Genomic DNA, 23,453 nt, shown 5'->3' with positions numbered 1-23,453 from the left:
CTTCATGATGTATCCCGTGCACGAGTTCCAGAAAGTTACCTTAGCTACCAGCGCTTTGAGGGGCCAAGCGCTTAATTGGTTCAAATGCATAGGCAGAAGTCTCTTGGGTCAAGCAGGAAGTCCCACCTATACTTACGAAAATTTCAAGACTGCCCTAGTAAAAGCCTTCCCTGTCGTAAGGGATCGTGCGAAATTAGAAACGAAACTTTCAGCATATATCAGCAAAGAATCGAAAATCTTTCCACCTTTATTTTAAGAAAAATTCACGTCTTCAAACTCTTGTATGGAAACCGTCCGGATCCTGAGATAATTCAAGTGATTTTGCCGAGGTTACTTCCCCAAGCACAAGATTTTATTGAATTAAGGAATCCGACTACACTGGAAAAGTTATTTGAGCTAGCAATCCAGTTTGAAAGTAGAAGAACGGCGGACATTGAAAGAAGACGCCAATATCAACAACGAAACCAATTTGGTGAGCCAAGACCACAGCAAAGTCAAGCACACGGCTACGGAAGCAAAGCGAATCAGTGGGCAAGGAAACCCGAGCATCCATAAACAGCCGGCGAACGTCGACAGTTCAATAGCAATTCAGGAAAAAAGTCTCAAGGCCAGTGGAAAAAGAAGGAAAGCATGGAAAGAAAAAAGGATTTAAACTAAAACGGATTTCTGCTGACGGGAGGGTGCGGAAATCCGAAGGCCAAGAAAACCCCTCTTCCTTCAAGTTAAATACAGTAATGGTGAAAATTTTGACTCTTCCGAAGATTGAAGTGTTGGTGAATAACATCCCAGCCACCGCACTCCTGGATACAGGCGCGCAGTGTTCCTGTGTGGCAGAAGACTTTTTTAGGAAGTATTTTCGTAAATATCGCATATATAATTCGGATAATACGACAGTGTTAGCTGCGCAAGGAGAAAGATGTAAGTGCACAGGTAAATTACCGCTATACGTTCGTATCAAGGACGAACAAGAAAAATTATGTTTTTTATAGTAAAGAATCTGCAAGCACATATCATCTTAGGAATAGATTTTCTTTCAGAGGCAGAAGCAACGCTGGATTTTAATGAAGGTTCCCTTAAGCTGACGATGAAACCAGTTCGAGAAGAAAAATCGGATGTTAACCTTGATCACCTGCCTAAGGAAGAGCAACAAAGAATCCGACAAGTGGTAAGTGAATTTGCTTCGTTATTTAGTGATATTCCAGGATTTACTCAAGTTGCTAACCATAGTATTGACACCGGAGATTCAATGCCAGTTCGCCACAAAGCATACCGGTATGATAAGAATAAAGAAAAAATTATAGAATGGCACATTAGCGATATGCTACGTAAAAAGATCATAACGCCCATCTCAAGTAGTTATGCTAGCCCGGTGGTTTTATGTAAGAAAAACAATGACTATCCATTAACACATCCAAAAAGGTGGCGTTTCGCGATTGACTATCGTAAATTAAACTCCATAACTAAATATCCGGTATATCCGTTACCTATTATTGAAGAAATTCTAAGGAACATAACGTCTACCTAATATATGACGACTTTAGACTTAACGACTGGTTATTTTCAAATAGGGCTTAGACCGGAGGACGTGCCTAAGACTGCTTTCATAACCAAGTCTGGCACTTATGCATTCCTGCGTATGCCGTTTGGCCTTTCAGGGGCACCGGCAACATTTCAGCGATGTATGGACATTGTGTTAAGGCCTGTTCTTGGAAAGTCCACATTTATCTATTTAGACGATATCATTATTACTAGTGATAATCTGGACCAACATGTACAGGATTTAAGACTAGTGTTTTCTTTATTAAATGAGGCCGGTCTAAAAGTTAATGTCGAAAAGTGCAAATTTGCAGCCCCTGAATTAAAATATCTAAGTTACAAAATATCGCAGAAAGGAATGGACACAGACGAATCAAAAATAATCGCTGTGCAAAAGTATCCGCCACCAAATACGGCTAAGAAGCTCTTTTCTTTTCTAGGACTTTGTTCATATTATAGGTCCTCTATAAAAGATTTTGAAGCTATTACTGAACCATTATTAAAATTAAAAAGGAAAAAGGCAAGATTCTCGTGGACGGCCGAAGCCAATAGTGCTTTCGAAAAATTAAAGCAAGCATTAACGCAAGCCCCTGTGTTGAAATTTCCTGAAAAGGATGAGAATTTAGAAATTTCAGCGGATGCTTCGGATTATGCGGTAGGAGCGGTACTTTCGCAAAATCAGCAGCCCGTGGCATTTTTTAGTCGAACTTTAAATCAAACACAAAGAAATTATTCCGCGACTGAGAGAGAGGCACTTGCAGTTCTGTTAGCAGTGCAAAAGTTCCGAGTCTATTTTGGAAGAGCGCCAATAACAGTGTATTCTGATCATGCGGCGGTTACTAGATTGTACTCAGGGAAAAACTTATCCCAAGGTTAATAAGATGGGCACTCAAGCTACAAGAATATAATCTGGTAATCAAGCATACCCCCGGAAAGGAAAATATCGTAGCAGATGCCCTATCCAGAATAAAAATAGATGAAGAAGGTAATACTGTAAAGGTGGCAATGCTCACAGCATGTACAATAAATTCCCGAGAAACTGTAATAACCGAACTGGGTAAGGATCCTGAGTTTGGAAACATTTATGAGTATTTAAAGGATCCTGAAAATTTTAGCCACCAAGATATTGTGGCGATAAGAAATAGGGCGGCCCATTACGAACTAATACATGGTCTATTATTTTATACAAAAATTACAAATTCCAACAACAAATTTCGACCTGTTATCCCAGCTAGTCTTAGATTAAATATCCTGCAGGAGTTACATGACAGCCCTTTAGCTCCTCATGCTGGTATTCGAAAAACTATCCAACGCGTACGCGAGGCAGTCTATTTTCTTGAACTGCAAAAGTTAACAAGGGCGTATGTCCAGTCCTGCCCAACATGTCAAGCAGTTAATTATATTAATTTTCGCCCGGCCGGGTTTCTAAATAGTATTAAATCCGATTTTCCAAATGAAATAATTGGCATCGTTTTATTGGGCCCTTTCCCAAAAAGTCAGTTAAATAAAAGTCGCTATCTCCTTGTTATGGTTGATCATTTTAGTAAGTGGACCGGAATTGTTCCCTTAAAACGAGCCTCCGCGAAATTAGTTACTGATTCTATTTTAAATAAATATATTTTAAAATACGGGACGCCCCTAAAAGTTATATCGGATAATGGTCCTCAATTTGTAAGTAATATATTTGAAGACATGTGCCAAAAACTGGGCATACGTCATTTAAAAATGGTCCCGTATCGGCCGCAATCAAATATAGCGGAACGGGTCAATAGAAATATAGTGAAAATTATCCGTAGTTATGTTAAAAATTTTCATAAAAGCTGGGATAACTATGTCAATGAATTTGCTTTCGCCCTTATTACTGAAAAAAAAATGATACAACGGGCAAAACTCCTGCTGAGTTATTTTTAGGCAGAAAGATTATAATGCCGTTAGATAAATTATTTTATGTTCAACAAAGAGCCCCAGAATTTAAAATGGGTGATATAGAAAAATTAATTAAAGAAGCAAAAAAGAACACTGAAGTAGCACAAAGAAAACAGAAGCTCTATTATGACTTGAAACGACGGGGAGTAACTTATAAAGTAGGAGATGAAGTATTAAAAATTAAGCATTCACTTTCTTCAGCACCAGAAGATAAAACCGCCAAATTTTTTCCACGATTTGAAGGACCATATGTCATAGAAAAAATAACTCACGCTGTAGTGGTGTTAAAAGCCAGGAATGGTGAAACATGCTCCGCAAACATTGACCAAATAAAACCATACTATGACCGTAATAAAATGCAAATATTCAAAGATCTTTTGCAGGATCCGGCACGGCAGGCACAAGTTCCAGAGGTGGAACAACGTCAAGCACAAGGACAAGCCATTAGGAGGCAGGAGCAATTGAAAAGAAAGTTTCCCCGTTGGAAAATTGAAGGTAACAAGAAAAAGAAGCTGTTCCACCGACCAGAAAAGAGAGCTCACGACCACCCCCAGAATGAAGAAGGGAGAAGTACGACGAATGCAAAGAGAGCCAGGAGAAATAACGGCAACTATAACCCGGCTCCCAAACGGAAGATCTACTCATCGGACAGGACTCTACGCAGCAAATGTCGCCGAATTGCGGAAGGACCACCACCGGCGGAGGAAAAGATACAAGGAAAATTTGAACGGCCAGCAACGAGATCCAAGCAGGAACGAGAGAGAAGTGTCCCGGTTCCGCCAAGATCAGCTGCCATCAAACGGCCAAGACCACAGGCAGAGGCTATAAAGAAGGTCTTCAAGGGTGACCGAACTGGAGGGAAAAGAAAGCTTCTAGAGGAAGGGACTGAAGGGCGAGCCCGCACAAGAAGGAGGATAAATCAAACACGAATCGTTGCTACCTTCCAGGACTGGGCTGAGAAAAGAATGTCCGAATATCACAAAGATGAGTAAAACTTTATGTTACTTTGCAAACTTAAGTTAATCTTTCATTCTTACTGCAAGTGGCAGATTTCAAGAACTTTTACCTCATGTGAAGTCTACCTTTATCGCCAAAAAGGCGAGAAATGAGTTGTTACCTATTCTGGTATTATGTTTTTCAATTACTCGCGAGTAAAACTAAAGTTTATGTATAATAGGATTGTGTAAATACTTGAATATTGTAAAAGTTAATTTATAAATTTTATTTAAAAGATTTTGGCAAGAAAGAAGTTTTGGTCTGAAAGACTTTTGAAATGTAGTGTTTCAATGTAGAAGAATTGGCACTTGCTTGGAGAAGAATAGAAGTTAACAATGTACTACTAATGTATGTTTTAAAATGCGTAAAATTAACGGCATGTTAATATGTTCTTATATACAATGTGAACTGTTATTTTAAATGTTAAGAAATACTGTGATATGGTAAAAGTGAAAGTAATGCCAAAAATTTTAAACTTATTCGTGTGACTGAAAAAAAAAAAAAAAAAATAAGAGAAAAGTATTGTGAATATGTGTTAAAGGTTGAATGAATGTAGTTAGACTCTCTGACGCTACACTTCAGAGTTAGCCACTTTCAGAATAGTACCTCAGGGTTTAGAGATGAAGATAGGGTGTGTTACGAGGTCTTGTTATGTTGAATTTTAACACGTTAGTGAACACGTATACATAAACACATTCTTGTTTGGTGTTTTCTTTTACAACACATGTCAGAGAGCACGGGGAGAGATAATTAAAATAAAGTCATGAATGAAATAAGAATGTTAAGAGAAATATAAATATTCATGTTACTTGCCATTTAATTGTGTAACATTTCATTAAACTAGTTTTCCTTCCAGATCTCTGGAAGGAACCAGATTTGAACTAAAAGCTCCTGTTTAGATGCAGTACAGATGAAAAGTGGTTGTCCATGGAGCTAATAATGTAAAAACAAATTTTTTTTTTTTTAAATTTCTAGTTTCTAGTGAGAAATGTTTGTAAAAGATTGGCCTCGCGTTAGATACTAGAGCTAAAAGTTTTCAACAAGGTCCTTTTAGACCTCAGTTTCAAACTGATTAACTCTGGCGGGAAGTATGTAAGGATCTTAAGTTTTACTAACGTTTATTTTTATTTTAAATCTTTACTAACACTTCTTATTTTCTACTTCCGGCCAGAATTAAAAGCTTTAACTTATTTATGCAAATTTGTCTGGCGAACGCCAAGTACTTAAGTTGTGGCTTTTTGTCAAGCAAGAGAGAGGAAGGAGTTAGTGGAAGCAGGCCGCTTGCGTTAGCAGTTTTACTCGGTTGCTGGTTGCCTTCCAGGCCAGAGGTTTAATCCTCTTGATAATTTTAAACGTATTGTAGTGGTAACAATTCTCTGTACTACATACGGCTCCCTGTTAATATACGTCCAATCTTCCACGTAGGCCCTTGTTTATTATTCCAAAGTTAAGTTAGAGTTTAGTTAATATTTTTATATTCTTACGTTCAGACCACAAGTGGTTGGTCTCTGTATTCCGAAGTACGGAAATTATTGTAAAGAGTCAAAAATAAAGGGTTTCGTATACCCTTCCTGTGTATCTTGTCTACTTCCCACATTTATTGAACATAGCTTTAGTAAGCTCCCTGTTCCGAGTCAGGTTCATGAATGTTCCCCAAGCAAGTAAGGCGGAACACTGAACCTGATAGTGGCGCCCGACGAAGAAGAATAACCATGGCCGAGTTTCAAGAAGAACCTGTGCTGCCTGCAGAAGCGGCTCAGAATCCAGAATTGCCAGCTGCCGCCCTGGAAGGATTTGGTTACATCGTCCAGACCATGCGCGCAGCGATGAAACCAGAAGCAACATTTAATGGAAACTCACCGGTAACCAGTTTTTTGGAAAAATTGGAGGACCACTTCATGATGTATCCCGTGCACGAGTTCCAGAAAGTTACCTTAGCTACCAGCGCTTTGAGGGGCCAAGCGCTTAATTGGTTCAAATGCATAGGCAGAAGTCTCTTGGGTCAAGCAGGAAGTCCCACCTATACTTACGAAAATTTCAAGACTGCCCTAGTAAAAGCCTTCCCTGTCGTAAGGGATCGTGCGAAATTAGAAACGAAACTTTCAGCATATATCAGCAAAGAATCGAAAATCTTTCCACCTTTATTTTAAGAAAAATTCACGTCTTCAAACTCTTGTATGGAAACCGTCCGGATCCTGAGATAATTCAAGTGATTTTGCCGAGGTTACTTCCCCAAGCACAAGATTTTATTGAATTAAGGAATCCGACTACACTGGAAAAGTTACTTGAGCTAGCAATCCAGTTTGAAAGTAGAAGAACGGCGGACATTGAAAGAAGACGCCAATATCAACAACGAAACCAATTTGGTGAGCCAAGACCACAGCAAAGTCAAGCACACGGCTACGGAAGCAAAGCGAATCAGTGGGCAAGGAAACCCGAGCATCCATAAACAGCCGGCGAACGTCGACAGTTCAATAGCAATTCAGGAAAAAAGTCTCAAGGCCAGTGGAAAAAGAAGGAAAGCATGGAAAGAAAAAAGGATTTAAACTAAAACGGATTTCTGCTGACGGGAGGGTGCGGAAATCCGAAGGCCAAGAAAACCCCTCTTCCTTCAAGTTAAATACAGTAATGGTGAAAATTTTGACTCTTCCGAAGATTGAAGTGTTGGTGAATAACATCCCAGCCACCGCACTCCTGGATACAGGCGCGCAGTGTTCCTGTGTGGCAGAAGACTTTTTTAGGAAGTATTTTCGTAAATATCGCATATATACTTCGGATAATACGACAGTGTTAGCTGCGCAAGGGGAAAGATGTAAGTGCACAGGTAAATTACCGCTATACGTTCGTATCAAGGACGAACAAGAAAAATTATGTTTTTTATAGTAAAGAATCTGCAAGCACATATCATCTTAGGAATAGATTTTCTTTCAGAGGCAGAAGCAACGCTGGATTTTAATGAAGGTTCCCTTAAGCTGACGATGAAACCAGTTCGAGAAGAAAAATCGGATGTTAACCTTGATCACCTGCCTAAGGAAGAGCCACAAAGAATCCGACAAGTGGTAAGTGAATTTGCTTCGTTATTTAGTGATATTCCAGGATTTACTCAAGTTGCTAACCATAGTATTGACACCGGAGATTCAATGCCAGTTCGCCACAAAGCATACCGGTATGATAAGAATAAAGAAAAAATTATAGAATGGCACATTAGCGATATGCTACGTAAAAAGATCATAACGCCCATCTCAAGTAGTTATGCTAGCCCGGTGGTTTTATGTAAGAAAAACAATGACTATCCATTAACACATCCAAAAAGGTGGCGTTTCGCGATTGACTATCGTAAATTAAACTCCATAACTAAATATCCGGTATATCCGTTACCTATTATTCAGGAAATTCTAAGGAACATAACGTCTACCTAATATATGACGACTTTAGACTTAACGACTGGTTATTTTCAAATAGGGCTTAGACCGGAGGACGTGCCTAAGACTGCTTTCATAACCAAGTCTGGCACTTATGCATTCCTGCGTATGCCGTTTGGCCTTTCAGGGGCACCGGCAACATTTCAGCGATGTATGGACATTGTGTTAAGGCCTGTTCTTGGAAAGTCCACATTTATCTATTTAGACGATATCATTATTACTAGTGATAATCTGGACCAACATGTACAGGATTTAAGACTAGTGTTTTCTTTATTAAATGAGGCCGGTCTAAAAGTTAATGTCGAAAAGTGCAAATTTGCAGCCCCTGAATTAAAATATCTAAGTTACAAAATATCGCAGAAAGGAATGGACACAGACGAATCAAAAATAATCGCTGTGCAAAAGTATCCGCCACCAAATACGGCTAAGAAGCTCTTTTCTTTTCTAGGACTTTGTTCATATTATAGGTCCTCTATAAAAGATTTTGCAGCTATTACTGAACCATTATTAAAATTAAAAAGGAAAAAGGCAAGATTCTCGTGGACGGCCGAAGCCAATAGTGCTTTCGAAAAATTAAAGCAAGCATTAACGCAAGCCCCTGTGTTGAAATTTCCTGAAAAGGATGAGAATTTAGAAATTTCAGCGGATGCTTCGGATTATGCGGTAGGAGCGGTACTTTCGCAAAATCAGCAGCCCGTGGCATTTTTTAGTCGAACTTTAAATCAAACACAAAGAAATTATTCCGCGACTGAGAGAGAGGCACTTGCAGTTCTGTTAGCAGTGCAAAAGTTCCGAGTCTATTTTGGAAGAGCGCCAATAACAGTGTATTCTGATCATGCGGCGGTAACTAGATTGTACTCAGGGAAAAACTTATCCCCAAGGTTAATAAGATGGGCACTCAAGCTACAAGAATATAATCTGGTAATCAAGCATACCCCCGGAAAGGAAAATATCGTAGCAGATGCCCTATCCAGAATAAAAATAGATGAAGAAGGTAATACTGTAAAGGTGGCAATGCTCACAGCATGTACAATAAATTCCCGAGAAACTGTAATAACCGAACTGGGTAAGGATCCTGAGTTTGGAAACATTTATGAGTATTTAAAGGATCCTGAAAATTTTAGCCACCAAGATATTGTGGCGATAAGAAATAGGGCGGCCCATTACGAACTAATAGATGGTCTATTATTTTATACAAAAATTACAAATTCCAACAACAAATTTCGACCTGTTATCCCAGCTAGTCTTAGATTAAATATCCTGCAGGAGTTACATGACAGCCCTTTAGCTTCCCATGCTGGTATTCGAAAAACTATCCAACGCGTACGCGAGGCAGTCTATTTTCTTGAACTGCAAAAGTTAACAAGGGCGTATGTCCAGTCCTGCCCAACATGTCAAGCAGTTAATTATATTAATTTTCGCCCGGCCGGGTTTCTAAATAGTATTAAATCCGATTTTCCAAATGAAATAATTGGCATCGTTTTATTGGGCCCTTTCCCAAAAAGTCAGTTAAATAAAAGTCGCTATCTCCTTGTTATGGTTGATCATTTTAGTAAGTGGACCGGAATTGTTCCCTTAAAACGAGCCTCCGCGAAATTAGTTACTGATTCTATTTTAAATAAATATATTTTAAAATACGGGACGCCCCTAAAAGTTATATCGGATAATGGTCCTCAATTTGTAAGTAATATATTTGAAGACATGTGCCAAAAACTGGGCATACGTCATTTAAAAATGGTCCCGTATCGGCCGCAATCAAATATAGCGGAACGGGTCAATAGAAATATAGTGAAAATTATCCGTAGTTATGTTAAAAATTTTCATAAAAGCTGGGATAACTATGTCAATGAATTTGCTTTCGCCCTTATTACTGAAAAAAAATGATACAACGGGCAAAACTCCTGCTGAGTTATTTTTAGGCAGAAAGATTATAATGCCGTTAGATAAATTATTTTATGTTCAACAAAGAGCCCCAGAATTTAAAATGGGTGATATAGAAAAATTAATTAAAGAAGCAAAAAAGAACACTGAAGTAGCACAAAGAAAACAGAAGCTCTATTATGACTTGAAACGACGGGGAGTAACTTATAAAGTAGGAGATGAAGTATTAAAAATTAAGCATTCACTTTCTTCAGCACCAGAAGATAAAACCGCCAAATTTTTTCCACGATTTGAAGGACCATATGTCATAGAAAAAATAACTCACGCTGTAGTGGTGTTAAAAGCCAGGAATGGTGAAACATGCTCCGCAAACATTGACCAAATAAAACCATACTATGACCGTAATAAAATGCAAATATTCAAAGATCTTTTGCAGGATCCGGCACGGCAGGCACAAGTTCCAGAGGTGGAACAACGTCAAGCACAAGGACAAGCCATTAGGAGGCAGGAGCAATTGAAAAGAAAGTTTCCCCGTTGGAAAATTGAAGGTAACAAGAAAAAGAAGCCGTTCCACCGACCAGAAAAGAGAGCTCACGACCACCCCCAGAATGAAGAAGGGAGAAGTACGACGAATGCAAAGAGAGCCAGGAGAAATAACGGCAACTATAACCCGGCTCCCAAACGGAAGATCTACTCATCGGACAGGACTCTACGCAGCAAATGTCGCCGAATTGCGGAAGGACCACCACCGGCGGAGGAAAAGATACAAGGAAAATTTGAACGGCCAGCAACGAGATCCAAGCAGGAACGAGAGAGAAGTGTCCCGGTTCCGCCAAGATCAGCTGCCATCAAACGGCCAAGACCACAGGCAGAGGCTAAAAAGAAGGTCTTCAAGGGTGACCGAACTGGAGGGAAAAGAAAGCTTCTAGAGGAAGGGACTGAAGGGCGAGCCCGCACAAGAAGGAGGATAAATCAAACACGAATCGTTGCTACCTTCCAGGACTGGGCTGAGAAAAGAATGTCCGAATATCACAAAGATGAGTAAAACTTTATGTTACTTTGCAAACTTAAGTTAATCTTTCATTCTTACTGCAAGTGGCAGATTTCAAGAACTTTTACCTCATGTGAAGTCTACCTTTATCCCCAAAAAGGCGAGAAATGAGTTGTTACCTATTCTGGTATTATGTTTTTCAATTACTCGCGAGAAAAACTAAAGTTTATGTATAATAGGATTGTGTAAATACTTGAATATTGTAAAAGTTAATTTATAAATTTTATTTAAAAGATTTTGGCAAGAAAGAAGTTTTGGTCTGAAAGACTTTTGAAATGTAGTGTTTCAATGTAGAAGAATTGGCACTTGCTTGGAAAAGAATAGAAGTTAACAATGTACTACTAATGTATGTTTTAAAATGCGTAAAATTAACGGCATGTTAATATGTTCTTATATACAATGTGAACTGTTATTTTAAATGTTAAGAAATACTGTGATATGGTAAAAGTGAAAGTAATGCCAAAAATTTTAAACTTATTCGTGTGACTGAAAAAAAAAAAAAAAAAAAGAGAAAAGTATTGTGAATATGTGTTAAAGGTTGAATGAATGTAGTTAGACACTCTCTGACGCTACACTTCAGAGTTAGCCACTTTCAGAATAGTACCTCAGGGTTTAGAGATGAAGATAGGGTGTGTTACGAGGTCTTGTTATGTTGAATTTTAACACGTTAGTGAACACGTATACATAAACACATTCTTGTTTGGTGTTTTCTTTTACAACACATGTCAGAGAGCACGGGGAGAGATAATTAAAATAAAGTCATGAATGAAATAAGAATGTTAAGAGAAATATAAATATTCATGTTACTTGCCATTTAATTGTGTAACATTTCATTAAACTAGTTTTCCTTCCAGATCTCTGGAAGGAACCAGATTTGAACTAAAAGCTCCTGTTTAGATGCAGTACAGATGAAAAGTGGTTGTCCATGGAGCTAATAATGTAAAAACAAATTTTTTTTTTTAAATTTCTAGTTTCTAGTGAGAAATGTTTGTAAAAGATTGGCCTCGCGTTAGATACTAGAGCTAAAAGTTTTCAACAAGGTCCTTTTAGACCTCAGTTTCAAACTGATTAACTCTGGCGGGAAGTATGTAAGGATCTTAAGTTTTACTAACGTTTATTTTTATTTTAAATCTTTACTATCACTTCTTATTTTCTACTTCCGGCCAGAATTAAAAGCTTTAACTTATTTATGCAAATTTGTCTGGCGAACGCCAAGTACTTAAGTTGTGGCTTTTTGTCAAGCAAGAGAGAGGAAGGAGTTAGTCGAAGCAGGCCGCTTGCCTTTTACTCGGTTGCAGTTTTACTCGGTTGCTGGTTGCCTTCCAGGCCAGAGGTTTAATCCTCTTGATAATTTTAAACGTATTGTAGTGGTAACAATTCTCTGTACTACATACGGCTCCCTGTTAATGTACGTCCAATCTTCCACGTAGGCCCTTGTTTATTATTCCAAAGTTAAGTTAGAGTTTAGTTAATATTTTTATATTCTTACGTTCAGACCACAAGTGGTTGGTCTCTGTATTCCGAAGTACGGAAATTATTGTAAAGAGTGAAAAATAAAGGGTTTCGTATACCCTTCCTGTGTATCTTGTCTACTTCCCACATTTATTGAACATAGCTTTAGTAAGCTCCCTGTTCCGAGTCAGGTTCATGAATGTTCCCCAAGCAAGTAAGGCGGAACACTGAACCTGATAGTGGCGCCCGACGAAGAAGAATAACCATGGCCGAGTTTCAAGAAGAACCTGTGCTGCCTGCAGAAGCGGCTCAGAATCCAGAATTGCCAGCTGCCGCCCTGGAAGGATTTGGTTACATCGTCCAGACCATGCGCGCAGCGATGAAACCAGAAGCAACATTTAATGGAAACTCACCGGTAACCAGTTTTTTGGAAAAATTGGAGGACCACTTCATGATGTATCCCGTGCACGAGTTCCAGAAAGTTACCTTAGCTACCAGCGCTTTGAGGGGCCAAGCGCTTAATTGGTTCAAATGCATAGGCAGAAGTCTCTTGGGTCAAGCAGGAAGTCCCACCTATACTTACGAAAATTTCAAGACTGCCCTAGTAAAAGCCTTCCCTGTCGTAAGGGATCGTGCGAAATTAGAAACGAAACTTTCAGCATATATCAGCAAAGAATCGAAAATCTTTCCACCTTTATTTTAAGAAAAATTCACGTCTTCAAACTCTTGTATGGAAACCGTCCGGATCCTGAGATAATTCAAGTGATTTTGCCGAGGTTACTTCCCCAAGCACAAGATTTTATTGAATTAAGGAATCCGACTACACTGGAAAAGTTATTTGAGCTAGCAATCCAGTTTGAAAGTAGAAGAACGGCGGACATTGAAAGAAGACGCCAATATCAACAACGAAACCAATTTGGTGAGCCAAGACCACAGCAAAGTCAAGCACACGGCTACGGAAGCAAAGCGAATCAGTGGGCAAGGAAACCCGAGCATCCATAAACAGCCGGCGAACGTCGACAGTTCAATAGCAATTCAGGAAAAAAGTCTCAAGGCCAGTGGAAAAAGAAGGAAAGCATGGAAAGAAAAAAGGATTTAAACTAAAACGGATTTCTGCTGACGGGAGGGTGCGGAAATCCGAAGGCCAAGAAAACCCCTCTTCCTTCAAGTTAAATACAGTAATGGTGAAAATTTTGACTCTTCCGAAGATTGAAGTGTTGGTGAATAACATCCCAGCCACCGCACTCCTGGATACAGGCGCGCAGTGTTCCTGTGTGGCAGAAGACTTTTTTAGGAAGTATTTTCGTAAATATTGCATATATAATTCGGATAATACGACAGTGTTAGCTGCGCAAGGAGAAAGATGTAAGTGCACAGGTAAATTACCGCTATACGTTCGTATCAAGGACGAACAAGAAAAATTATGTTTTTTATAGTAAAGAATCTGCAAGCACATATCATCTTAGGAATAGATTTTCTTTCAGAGGCAGAAGCAACGCTGGATTTTAATGAAGGTTCCCTTAAGCTGACGATGAAACCAGTTCGAGAAGAAAAATCGGATGTTAACCTTGATCACCTGCCTAAGGAAGAGCCACAAAGAATCCGACAAGTGGTAAGTGAATTTGCTTCGTTATTTAGTGATATTCCAGGATTTACTCAAGTTGCTAACCATAGTATTGACACCGGAGATTCAATGCCAGTTCGCCACAAAGCATACCGGTATGATAAGAATAAAGAAAAAATTATAGAATGGCACATTAGCGATATGCTACGTAAAAAGATCATAACGCCCATCTCAAGTAGTTATGCTAGCCCGGTGGTTTTATGTAAGAAAAACAATGACTATCCATTAACACATCTAAAAAGGTGGCGTTTCGCGATTGACTATCGTAAATTAAACTCCATAACTAAATATCCGGTATATCCGTTACCTATTATTGAAGAAATTCTAAGGAACATAACGTCTACCTAATATATGACGACTTTAGACTTAACGACTGGTTATTTTCAAATAGGGGTTAGACCGGAGGACGTGCCTAAGACTGCTTTTATAACCAAGTCTGGCACTTATGCATTCCTGCGTATGCCGTTTGGCCTTTCAGGGGCACCGGCAACATTTCAGCGATGTATGGACATTGTGTTAAGGCCTGTTCTTGGAAAGTCCACATTTATCTATTTAGACGATATCATTATTACTAGTGATAATCTGGACCAACATGTACAGGATTTAAGACTAGTGTTTTCTTTATTAAATGAGGCCGGTCTAAAAGTTAATGTCGAAAAGTGAAAATTTGCAGCCCCTGAATTAAAATATCTAAGTTACAAAATATCTCAAAAAGGAATCGACACAGACGAATCAAAAATAATCGCTGTGCAAAAGTATCCGCCACCAAATACGGCTAAGAAGCTCTTTTCTTTTCTAGGACTTTGTTCATATTATAGGTCCTCTATAAAAGATTTTGAAGCTATTACTGAACCATTATTAAAATTAAAAAGGAAAAAGGCAAGATTCTCGTGGACGGCCGAAGCCAATAGTGCTTTCGAAAAATTAAAGCAAGCATTAACGCAAGCCCCTGTGTTGAAATTTCCTGAAAAGGATGAGAATTTAGAAATTTCAGCGGATGCTTCGGATTATGCGGTAGGAGCGGTACTTTCGCAAAATCAGCAGCCCGTGGCATTTTTTAGTCGAACTTTAAATCAAACACAAAGAAATTATTCCGCGACTGAGAGAGAGGCACTTGCAGTTCTGTTAGCAGTGCAAAAGTTCCGAGTCTATTTTGGAAGAGCGCCAATAACAGTGTATTCTGATCATGCGGCGGTAACTAGATTGTACTCAGGGAAAAACTTATCCCCAAGGTTAATAAGATGGGCACTCAAGCTACAAGAATATAATCTGGTAATCAAGCATACCCCCGGAAAGGAAAATATCGTAGCAGATGCCCTATCCAGCATAAAAATAGATGAAGAAGGTAATACTGTAAAGGTGGCAATGCTCACAGCATGTACAATAAATTCCCGAGAAACTGTAATAACCGAACTGGGTAAGGATCCTGAGTTTGGAAACATTTATGAGTATTTAAAGGATCCTGAAAATTTTAGCCACCAAGATATTGTGGCGATAAGAAATAGGGCGGCCCATTACGAACTAATAGATGGTCTATTATTTTATACAAAAATTACAAATTCCAACAACAAATTTCGACCTGTTATCCCAGCTAGTCTTAGATTAACTATCCTGCAGGAGTTACATGACAGCCCTTTAGCTTCTCATGCTGGTATTCGAAAAACTATCCAACGCGTACGCGAGGCAGTCTATTTTCTTGAACTGCAAAAGTTAACAAGGGCGTATGTCCAGTCCTGCCCAACATGTCAAGCAGTTAATTATATTAATTTTCGCCCGGCCGGGTTTCTAAATAGTATTAAATCCGATTTTCCAAATGAAATAATTAGCATCGTTTTATTGGGCCCTTTCCCAAAAAGTCAGTTAAATAAAAGTCGCTATCTCCTTGTTATGGTTGATCATTTTAGTAAGTGGACCGGAATTGTTCCCTTAAAACGAGCCTCCGCGAAATTAGTTACTGATTCTATTTTAAATAAATATATTTTAAAATACGGGACGCCCCTAAAAGTTATATCGGATAATGGTCCTCAATTTGTAAGTAATATATTTGAAGACATGTGCCAAAAACTGGGCATACGTCATTTAAAAATGGTCCCGTATCGGCCGCAATCAAATATAGCGGAACGGGTCAATAGAAATATAGTGAAAATTATCCGTAGTTATGTTAAAAATTTTCATAAAAGCTGGGATAACTATGTCAATGAATTTGCTTTCGCCCTTATTACTGAAAAAAAAATGATACAACGGGCAAAACTCCTGCTGAGTTATTTTTAGGCAGAAAGATTATAATGCCGTTAGATAAATTATTTTATGTTCAACAAAGAGCCCCAGAATTTAAAATGGGTGATATAGAAAAATTAATTAAAGAAGCAAAAAAGAACACTGAAGTAGCACAAAGAAAACAGAAGCTCTATTATGACTTGAAACGACGGGGAGTAACTTATAAAGTAGGAGATGAAGTATTAAAAATTAAGCATTCACTTTCTTCAGCACCAGAAGATAAAACCGCCAAATTTTTTCCACGATTTGAGGGACCATATATCATAGAAAAAATAACTCACGCTGTAGTGGTGTTAAAAGCCAGGAATGGTGAAACATGCTCCGCAAACATTGACCAAATAAAACCATACTATGACCGTAATAAAATGCAAATATTCAAAGATCTTTTGCAGGATCCGGCACGGCAGGCACAAGTTCCAGAGGTGGAACAACGTCAAGCACAAGGACAAGCCATTAGGAGGCAGGAGCAATTGAAAAGAAAGTTTCCCCGTTGGAAAATTGAAGGTAACAAGAAAAAGAAGCCGTTCCACCGACCAGAAAAGAGAGCTCACGACCACCCCCAGAATGAAGAAGGAAGAAGTACGACGAATGCAAAGAGAGCCAGGAGAAATAACTTCAACTATAACCCGGCTCCCAAACGGAAGATCTACTCATCGGACAGGACTCTACGCAGCAAATGTCGCCGAATTGCGGAAGGACCACCACCGGCGGAGGAAAAGATACAAGGAAAATTTGAACGGCCAGCAACGAGATCCAAGCAGGAACGAGAGAGAAGTGTCCCGGATCCGCCAAGATCAGCTGCCATCAAACGGCCAAGACCACAGGCAGAGGCTAAAAAGAAGGTCTCCAAGTGTGACCGAACTGGAGGGAAAAGAAAGCTTCTAGAGGAGGGGACTGAAGGGCGAGCCCGCTCAAGAAGGAGGATAAATCAAACACGAATCGTTGCTACCTTCCAGGACTGGGCTGAGAAAAGAATGTCCGAATATCACAAAGATGAGTAAAACTTTATGTTACTTTGCAAACTTAAGTTAATCTTTCATTCTTACTGCAAGTGGCAGATTTCAAGAACTTTTACCTCATGTGAAGTCTACCTTTATCGCCAAAAAGGCGAGAAATGAGTTGTTACCTATTCTGGTATTATGTTTTTCAATTACTCGCGAGTAAAACTAAAGTTTATGTATAATAGGATTGTGTAAATACTTGAATATTGTAAAAGTTAATTTATAAATTTTATTTAAAAGATTTTGGCAAGAAAGAAGTTTTGGTCTGAAAGACTTTTGAAATGTAGTGTTTCAATGTAGAAGAATTGGCACTTGCTTGGAAAAGAATAGAAGTTAACAATGTACTACTAATGTATGTTTTAAAATGCGTAAAATTAACGGCATGTTAATATGTTCTTATATACAATGTGAACTGTTATTTTAAATGTTAAGAAATACTGTGATATGGTAAAAGTGAAAGTAATGCCAAAAATTTTAAACTTATTCGTGTGACTGAAAAAAAAAAAAAAAAAAAAAAAATAAGAGAAAAGTATTGTGAATATGTGTTAAAGGTTGAATGAATGTAGTTAGACACTCTGACGCTACACTTCAGAGCTAGCCACTTTCAGAATAGTACCTCAGGGTTTAGAGATGAAGATAGGGTGTGTTACGAGGTCTTGTTATGTTGAATTTTAACACGTTAGTGATTTTAACACGTTAGTGAACACGTATACATAAACACATTCTTGTTTGGTGTTTTCTTTTACAACACATGTCAGAGAGCACGGGGAGAGATAATTAAAATAAAGTCATGAATGAAATAAGAATGTTAAGAGAAATATAAATATTCATGTTACTTGCCATTTAATTGTGTAACATTTCATTAAACTAGTTTTCCTTCCAGATCTCTGGAAGGAACCAGATTTGAACTAAAAGCTCCTGTTTAGATGCAGGAGAGATGAAAAGTGGTTGTCCATGGAGCTAATAATGTAAAAACAATTTTTTTTTTAAAAATTTCTAGTTTCTAGTGAGAAATGTTTGTAAAAGATTGGCCTCGCGTTAGATACTAGAGCTAAAAGTTTTCAACAAGGTCCTTTTAGACCTCAGTTTCAAACTGATTAACTTTGGCGGGAAGTATGTAAGGATCTTAAGTTTTACTAACGGTTATTTTTATTTTAAATCTTTACTATCACTTCTTATTTTCTACTTCCGGCCAGAATTAAAAGCTTTAACTTATTTATGCAAATTTGTCTGGCGAACGCCAAGTACTTAAGTTGTGGCTTTTTGCCAAGCAAGAGAGAGGAAGGAGTTAGTCGAAGCAGGCCGCTTGCCTTAGCAGTTTTACTCGGTTGCTGGTTGCCTTCCAGGCCAGAGGTTTAATCCTCTTGATAATTTTAAACGTATTGTAGTGGTAACAATTCTCTGTACTACATACGGCTCCCTGTTAATATACGTCCAATCTTCCACGTAGGCCCTTGTTTATTATTCCAAAGTTAAGTTAGAGTTTAGTTAATATTTTTATATTCTTACGTTCAGACCACAAGTGGTTGGTCTCTGTATTCCGAAGTACGGAAATTATTGTAAAGAGTCAAAAATAAAGGGTTTCGTATACCCTTCCTGTGTATCTTGTCTACTTCCCATATTTATTGAACATAGCTTTAGTAAGCTCCCTGTTCCGAGTCAGGTTCATGAATGTTCCCCAAGCAAGTAAGGCGGAACACTGAACCTGATAGTGGCGCCCGACGAAGAAGAATAACCATGGCCGAGTTTCAAGAAGAACCTGTGCTGCCTGCAGAAGCGGCTCAGAATCCAGAATTGCCAGCTGCCGCCCTGGAAGGATTTGGTTACATCGTCCAGACCATGCGCGCAGCGATGAAACCAGAAGCAACATTTAATGGAAACTCACCGGTAACCAGTTTTTTGGAAAAATTGGAGGACCACTTCATGATGTATCCCGTGCACGAGTTCCAGAAAGTTACCTTAGCTACCAGCGCTTTGAGGGGCCAAGCGCTTAATTGGTTCAAATGCATAGGCAGAAGTCTCTTGGGTCAAGCAGGAAGTCCCACCTATACTTACGAAAATTTCAAGACTGCCCTAGTAAAAGCCTTCCCTGTCGTAAGGGATCGTGCGAAATTAGAAACGAAACTTTCAGCATATATCAGCAAAGAATCGAAAATCTTTCCACCTTTATTTTAAGAAAAATTCACGTCTTCAAACTCTTGTATGGAAACCGTCCGGATCCTGAGATAATTCAAGTGATTTTGCCGAGGTTACTTCCCCAAGCACAAGATTTTATTGAATTAAGGAATCCGACTACACTGGAAAAGTTATTTGAGCTAGCAATCCAGTTTGAAAGTAGAAGAACGGCGGACATTGAAAGAAGACGCCAATATCAACAACGAAACCAATTTGGTGAGCCAAGACCACAGCAAAGTCAAGCACACGGCTACGGAAGCAAAGCGAATCAGTGGGCAAGGAAACCCGAGCATCCATAAACAGCCGGCGAACGTCGACAGTTCAATAGCAATTCAGGAAAAAAGTCTCAAGGCCAGTGGAAAAAGAAGGAAAGCATGGAAAGAAAAAAGGATTTAAACTAAAACGGATTTCTGCTGACGGGAGGGTGCGGTAATCCGAAGGCCAAGAAAACCCCTCTTCCTTCAAGTTAAATACAGTAATGGTGAAAATTTTGACTCTTCCGAAGATTGAAGTGTTGGTGAATAACATCCCAGCCACCGCACTCCTGGATACAGGCGCGCAGTGTTCCTGTGTGGCAGAAGACTTTTTTAGGAAGTATTTTCGTAAATATCGCATATATAATTCGGATAATACGACAGTGTTAGCTGCGCAAGGAGAAAGATGTAAGTGCACAGGTAAATTACCGCTATACGTTCGTATCAAGGACGAACAAGAAAAATTATGTTTTTTATAGTAAAGAATCTGCAAGCACATATCATCTTAGGAATAGATTTTCTTTCAGAGGCAGAAGCAACGCTGGATTTTAATGAAGGTTCCCTTAAGCTGACGATGAAACCAGTTCGAGAAGAAAAATCGGATGTTAACCTTGATCACCTGCCTAAGGAAGAGCAACAAAGAATCCGACAAGTGGTAAGTGAATTTGCTTCGTTATTTAGTGATATTCCAGGATTTACTCAAGTTGCTAACCATAGTATTGACACCGGAGATTCAATGCCAGTTCGCCACAAAGCATACCGGTATGATAAGAATAAAGAAAAAATTATAGAATGGCACATTAGCGATATGCTACGTAAAACGATCATAACGCTCATCTCAAGTAGTTATGCTAGCCCGGTGGTTTTATGTAAGAAAAACAATGACTATCCATTAACACATCCAAAAAGGTGGCGTTTCGCGATTGACTATCGTAAATTAAACTCCATAACTAAATATCCGGTATATCCGTTACCTATTATTGAAGAAATTCTAAGGAACATAACGTCTACCTAATATATGACGACTTTAGACTTAACGACTGGTTATTTTCAAATAGGGATTAGACCGGAGGACGTGCCTAAGACTGCTTTTATAACCACGTCTGGCACTTATGCATTCCTGCGTATGCCGTTTGGCCTTTCAGGGGCACCGGCAACATTTCAGCGATGTATGGACATTGTGTTAAGGCTTGTTCTTGGAAAGTCCACATTTATCTATTTAGACGATATCATTATTACTAGTGATAATCTGGACCAACATGTACAGGATTTAAGACTAGTGTTTTCTTTATTAAATGAGGCCGGTCTAAAAGTTAATGTCGAAAAGTGCAAATTTGCAGCCCCTGAATTAAAATATCTAAGTTACAAAATATCTCAGAAAGGAATCGACACAGACGAATCAAAAATAATCGCTGTGCAAAAGTATCCGCCACCAAATACGGCTAAGAAGCTCTTTTCTTTTCTAGGACTTTGTTCATATTATAGGTCCTCTATAAAAGATTTTGCAGCTATTACTGAACCATTATTAAAATTAAAAAGGAAAAAGGCAAGATTCTCGTGGACGGCCGAAGCCAATAGTGCTTTCGAAAAATTAAAGCAAGCATTAACGCAAGCCCCTGTGTTGAAATTTCCTGAAAAGGATGAGAATTTAGAAATTTCAGCGGATGCTTCGGATTATGCGGTAGGAGCGGTACTTTCGCAAAATCAGCAGCCCGTGGCATTTTTTAATCGAACTTTAAATCAAACACAAAGAAATTATTCCGCGACTGAGAGAGAGGCACTTGCAGTTCTGTTAGCAGTGCAAAAGTTCCGAGTCTATTTTGGAAGAGCGCCAATAACAGTGTATTCTGATCATGCGGCGGTAACTAGATTGTACTCAGAGAAAAACTTATCCCCAAGGTTAATAAGATGGGCACTCAAGCTACAAGAATATAATCTGGTAATCAAGCATACCCCCGGAAAGGAAAATATCGTAGCAGATGCCCTATTTAGCATAAAAATAGATGAAGAAGGTAATACTGTAAAGGTGGCAATGCTCACAGCATGTACAATAAATTCCCGAGAAACTGTAACAACCGAACTGGGTAAGGATCCTGAGTTTGGAAACATTTATGAGTATTTAAAGGATCCTGAAAATTTTAGCCACCAAGATATTGTGGCGATAAGAAATAGGGCGGCCCATTACGAACTAATAGATGGTCTATTATTTTATACAAAAATTACAAATTCCAACAACAAATTTCGACCTGTTATCCCAGCTAGTCTTAGATTAAATATCCTGCAGGAGTTACATGACAGCCCTTTAGCTTCTCATGCTGGTATTCGAAAAACTATCCAACGCGTACGCGAGGCAGTCTATTTTCTTGAACTGCAAAAGTTAACAAGGGCGTATGTCCAGTCCTGCCCAACATGTCAAGCAGTTAATTATATTAATTTTCGCCCGGCCGGGTTTCTAAATAGTATTAAATCCGATTTTCCAAATGAAATAATTGGCATCGATTTATTGGGCCCTTTCCCAAAAAGTCAGTTAAATAAAAGTCGCTATCTCCTTGTTATGGTTGATCATTTTAGTAAGTGGACCGGAATTGTTCCCTTAAAACGAGCCTCCACGAAATTAGTTACTGATTCTATTTTAAATAAATATATTTTAAAATACGGGACGCCCCTAAAAGTTATATCGGATAATGGTCCTCAATTTGTAAGTAATATATTTGAAGACATGTGCCAAAAACTGGGCATACGTCATTTAAAAATGGTCCCGTATCGGCCGCAATCAAATATAGCGGAACGGGTCAATAGAAATATAGTGAAAATTATCCGTAGTTATGTTAAAAATTTTCATAAAAGCTGGGATAACTATGTCAATGAATTTGCTTTCGCCCTTATTACTGAAAAAAAAATGATACAACGGGCAAAACTCCTGCTGAGTTATTTTTAGGCAGAAAGATTATAATGCCGTTAGATAAATTATTTTATGTTCAACAAAGAGCCCCAGAATTTAAAATGGGTGATATAGAAAAATTAATTAAAGAAGCAAAAAAGAACACTGAAGTAGCACAAAGAAAACAGAAGCTCTATTATGACTTGAAACGACGGGGAGTAACTTATAAAGTAGGAGATGAAGTATTAAAAATTAAGCATTCACTTTCTTCAGCACCAGAAGATAAAACCGCCAAATTTTTTCCACCATTTGAAGGACCATATGTCATAGAAAAAATAACTCACGCTGTAGTGGTGTTAAAAGCCAGGAATGGTGAAACATGCTCCGCAAACATTGACCAAATAAAACCATACTATGACCGTAATAAAATGCAAATATTCAAAGATCTTTTGCAGGATCCGGCACGGCAGGCACAAGTTCCAGAGGTGGAACAACGTCAAGCACAAGGACAAGCCATTAGGAGGCAGGAGCAATTGAAAAGAAAGTTTCCCCGTTGGAAAATTGAAGGTAACAAGAAAAAGAAGCCGTTCCACCGACCAGAAAAGAGAGCTCACGACCACCCCCAGAATGAAGAAGGGAGAAGTACGACGAATGCAAAGAGAGCCAGGAGAAATAACGGCAACTATAACCCGGCTCCCAAACGGAAGATCTACTCATCGGACAGGACTCTACGCAGCAAATGTCGCCGAATTGCGGAAGGACCACCACCGGCGGAGGAAAAGATACAAGGAAAATTTGAACGGCCAGCAACGAGATCCAAGCAGGAACGAGAGAGAAGTGTCCCGGTTCCGCCAAGATCAGCTGCCATCAAACGGCCAAGACCACAGGCAGAGGCTAAAAAGAAGGTCTTCAAGGGTGACCGAACTGGAGGGAAAAGAAAGCTTCTAGAGGAAGGGACTGAAGGGCGAGCCCGCACA

The sequence above is a fragment of the Stegodyphus dumicola genome, chromosome 2, assembly GCF_044657685.1.
Source record: "Stegodyphus dumicola isolate Sdum_Otavi_A_Nest chromosome 2, ASM4465768v1".
Classification (NCBI taxonomy): Eukaryota; Metazoa; Arthropoda; class Arachnida; order Araneae; family Eresidae; genus Stegodyphus; species Stegodyphus dumicola.
Note: the sequence above shows the minus strand (reverse complement) of the source record.